This window comes from Notothenia coriiceps, unplaced genomic scaffold (genome assembly GCF_000735185.1).
Source record: "Notothenia coriiceps isolate Sejong01 unplaced genomic scaffold, NC01 NC01_scaffold00010173, whole genome shotgun sequence".
Classification (NCBI taxonomy): domain Eukaryota; kingdom Metazoa; phylum Chordata; class Actinopteri; order Perciformes; family Nototheniidae; genus Notothenia; species Notothenia coriiceps.
This window is the reverse complement of record NW_011342874.1, coordinates 1,681-6,213: the sequence shown is the minus strand read 5'-3', so window position 1 is coordinate 6,213 and position 4,533 is coordinate 1,681. Positions and strand designations below refer to the sequence as shown.

At 41.5% G+C, this 4,533-nt stretch overlaps 1 long non-coding RNA gene across 1 annotated transcript; it reads right to left on the bottom strand.

The window, feature by feature from the left end:
• Positions 1–2,411: 2,411 nt before the first annotated feature.
• LOC104945915 (uncharacterized) lies at positions 2,412–4,137 on the bottom strand. Its single transcript, XR_798383.1, has 3 exons — positions 4,017–4,137; positions 2,638–2,697; positions 2,412–2,483 (listed from the first exon to the last, which is right to left on the bottom strand). It is a non-coding gene; the product is annotated as an uncharacterized lncRNA (long non-coding RNA).
• Positions 4,138–4,533: the final 396 nt, after the last annotated feature.

Below are 4,533 nucleotides of genomic sequence, written 5' to 3'. Positions count from 1 at the left end.
CTTCTAATCCCTTGTTAGCTCCACCACAATGTTGGCCAGCGAACTGTGTACTGTATGCTAACAGCAAACACAAAGCCTATCCTAACCAGACCAGTTTAGAACAGTTCTTTAATCCAAATACAGCGAGCAGAGGGAAAAGGGAAGACAGGGAGAGACCAACCAAGAATAATAATAGAGCATAAACTGCTGCTGGAGAGGTTTTTCAAATCTCCAGGGTCTTCATTATTTTCCCAGATGCTATTACCTCCACATAATTATGTTGCCTCTTCAAACAGTCAGTTTGTTATTTGAGGAAAATCCACATTTTACCTCAAAGAAAAAAAACTGAGCTAAAAACTGCAAGTCCTGTTTTTGAAGTGGGTCTCAAACTGAAGCTCATGCACAGACATGAAGGCAGTGCTGTTGCTAAATACGTGGGCTAGGGCTACATAATGTTTCTACACTGAACAAAAATATAAATGCAACACTTTTGTTTTTGCTCCCATTTTTCATGAGATGAACTCAAAGATCTAAAACATTTTCTATATACACAAAATAACCATTTCTCTCAAATATTGTTCACAAATCTGAAAAAATCTGTGATAGTGAGCACTTCTCCTTTGCCGAGATAATCCATCCCACCTCACAGGTGTGGCATATCAAGTTGCTGATTAGACAGCATGATTATTGCACAGGTGTGCCTTAGGCTGGCCACAATAAAAGGCCACTCTGAAACGTGCAGTTTTGCTTTATTGGGGGGGTCTGGGCGGGTCCGAAAACCCTAGGGTTAAACCCTAAACCTAACCCTAACCCTAACATGTCACCCATTGAGCATGTTTGGGATGCTCTGGATCGGCGTATACGACAGCGTGTTCCAGTTCCTGCCAATATACAGCAACTTCGCACAGCCATTGAAGAGGAGTGGACCAACATTCCACAGCCCACAATCAACAACCTGATCAACTCTATGTGAAGGAGATGGGTGCCATGTTAGGGTTAGGGTTTAACCCTAGGGTTTAACCCTAGGGTTTAACCCTAGGGTTTTCGGACCCCCCCAGACCCCCCCCAATAAAGCAAAACTGCACGTTTCAGTGTGGCCTTTTATTGTGGCCAGCCTAAGGCACACCTGTGCAATAATCATGCTTTCTAATCAGCATCATGATATGCCACACCTGTGAGGTGGGATGGATTATCTCGGCAAAGGAGAAGTGCTCACTATCACAGATTTTTTCAGATTTGTGAACAATATTTGAGAGAAATGGTTATTTTGTGTATATAGAAAATGTTTTAGATCTTTGAGTTCATCTCATGAAAAATGGGAGCAAAAACAATAGTGTTGCATTTATATTTTTGTTCAGTGTATGATGTAATGGAATTTGTTCATTCAATATTCACACTAATCTAATTTTTAAATATGGAGTGTTGCTAGATAAACTTATCACCCATGATGATGACAGAGGGTTTGCTGGTAGTGTGTATCAGCAGCTTGATTTAGGACTGCATTTTTTGTATTATGATAAGAGATTTCCTTCTTCTGTTTTCCCACCTTCCTTTTTCCTCCCACTCTCCCAGCTCTGCCCCCTCCCAGCATCCCCTCATTTCCCTTTCTCCATTGCACACACACCTCTGTCTCCCCCTGCTTATCTCCTCCCTCAGAGTGAGGGATCAGAGGGGTGAGGGTCTAGCTGAGGGAGTAATGAAGGGTTGGAGCTGAGAGCCTAGCAGGGTGCGATCTGCACTGTCCCCTCGATGAGAGAGAGGGAGGGAGGGAGATAACACATGCCTCACTCACGCGTCAATCAACAGCACTCCATGCGTTCAAACGAGCAGTGCCTATTGAGACGTACCAGGAAATACTAATGGGAAAGCACACAAAAGACACACAAGACACCAACTTTTCTTTTCTTTTTCCTCCCATCCCTCAGATATCTCCGATAAATGCTGGAACGAATCGTTTGTGCCAGAGCTGACAGCACAGGCAATCAACTGAGCCCTCAATCACATGCTCTCATAAGGCCCCGTTTTCATTTAAAATGGCTGCCCATTTTCGTGCTTCCCTCTGATGTGATGAGTTGAAGGAAGAAAATACGAGTTATTCAAGTCTGAAAGTGGAACACATTTCAACCAGCCCCCTCCTTCAGAGGTTTCTAACGACAATGGGAACAAATTCTGGAAAAAGAGCGAGCTGACAATCACACTGGACCGAACAAAGGTAATAATCGTCATATAATCTGCTCCAGCGGCAAGTCTAATTAGCCTACATAGCTGCACAGGCACAGGACAGGAAGCACCATGATGGCAGCGGTGGTGGTGGTGGTAGACATCATGTACATCTCCTTATCGTAGCACAGGATGAAGAACGGAAGAAAGAAATACATGAAAACTACATTTCCTTTGACTCTTTGGGACAACATTGTTAAAAGGTTTTTACTCACCACTGTCTGGTGATTAACTTGGATCACCTCGTCCCCTGCGTGGATCTTCTTACACAGGTCTGCCGGAGACTGCAGAGGCAGAAGTAATTGGAGGACAGAGAAGGACAACGGAAGCAAATTTAGGATATATTAAGGCTTGGATTCAATGTCATTGTGGAATTAGAGACCATGAGTTGTAGTCTGCGGAGTGTCAAGATTCCTACAGGGTGAAACAAAAACTCACATTCTCTGTGGTTCCTGTGATAACGTGGAGACCATCATACGTCGATTTGATGTACATCCCCTGAAACACAAGCATAGGCAGGCAGGATTCAGTATAATATAGTACTATTGAGTAATAGAATACACAGGAAAAAATGTTTGTATCTGTCAATCTTTGTCTTGACCTGACTTACAGATGTGGGACAAATTAAAGACGTAACTATCAACTATATAAGTGAAGTGTTGGTTGACCAAGACCCTCCAAAGCAAACTTAGTGAGCCTTATTATAGATTACCTCATATTTTAACTCTAATAGGACTGTTTTTTATAAAAAACTAGACTCTTTATTTTGGGTTTTGATGATGACATATTGATGCAAAATATACAATCGGGTTAAGGTTATGTTTCAACATCAATGTTCTACACACATTCAATGACCTCTTGAGCTCTGTCTGAAGTTCTCGTGTTTTTTCCCCAAAAATACTTAAAATTGTATCCCCATAAAGATCTGACTTAATACATAAAAGCAAAACCTTCACATTGTGACCTGGTGAAGTCCTGTAACAATAAATAATAAATAAGAGTGCAAAAGCCAGGCATTGCATATTTACACACCTTGAATATTTAATATTATTTTCAAAGGCATTGTAGAGACTTGCATTCAGTCATGTAAGAACATTATTAACAGCTTCAAAGGGAGATGCTGTTTAAATGCTGTGTGAAAAACAGTCTAAATAAAACATAGGCTTAGGTTTTGGTGGAGACGCAGGGAACATGTCCCCCTAATATTTAGAACTCATGCGTTTCTGCACCATTGACGTCATTGCAGTCAGTCCCGCTTAGGATTCCCTCAAGTTCAGGGTGTTTTATTTTTTACAGAAAGACTAATTATCCGCATAGTTCCCTTCATCTCCACAACAAACTTACCAAGTGAGTAAGAATTGCAAAAATAATAACTTAAGATCCAGATGTCTGATAAAAATATCCTTCATCTGGTTTAAAAATATAGGTATAATAACCACCAATATTCATAAAGTCTCTCCTAAAAAAGGGCTTAAAGGTGGTTAAAAATTCTAATTATGACAGATTCTGGCCAATGAAGACAAGGCTGATGAATGACCCAAGGGGATACTGTACATCTGCACATCTGCAATACAGGTGACCCATATTGGTTTTCACAAAGTTCTCTTGGTTTGAATATTGTTACAAACATTTGACATTGTGTAGGTTGTTTTTGAGACATTTTAATGCGGAAATGTTACTATACCTTCAATGCTATATGTCCAAACCAATTTTCGAAACCAAATTCTGCCCTTAGGAAACTTTTGATGCTAAAACGCTCAGTAGAGCTGAGCTGAACATTGATATTGATCTGCGTGCATGCTCAGGTGGGTCCTCACCAGGCCTTCACTTGGCATGATGCTGGTGAGGTGGACCACTTCCAGATGGGCAGACTGAGAAACCAGAGAGTCTGACGACAGAGAGATGATGTGGTCGCATATCCCCGCTAAGGTCTTACACTGGAGAGGAAAAAAGAAGCAGAGGATAAAAGACAGGAAGAGAGGTAGGGAAAGAAAATGGACAAAAAGAAAAAGGTTATTAAGATTGGTTTTGGTCCGTGAGGGATGCCGTGACCTAGCTTGAGGAGGTGAAACAGAAATCATTTAATCAGATTGTTCCACATCGCCACTTTCATCACTCCGGCACACAAACTGTTTCCTGTCACAGTTTGTCCACAGGCAAGCCCACAAGATGCTGTCACAGACAGAACAACACATCACGGATACCAGCCGGCCCCGAGGTGCCCGTATGACATTTACTAACATCTAAATTACAGAGCACACATTTATTTGTTGGGATGATAGGGCTATTTCAGGAACAAACCAAATCTTGAAAAAGTGGTTGGATTACCTTTAC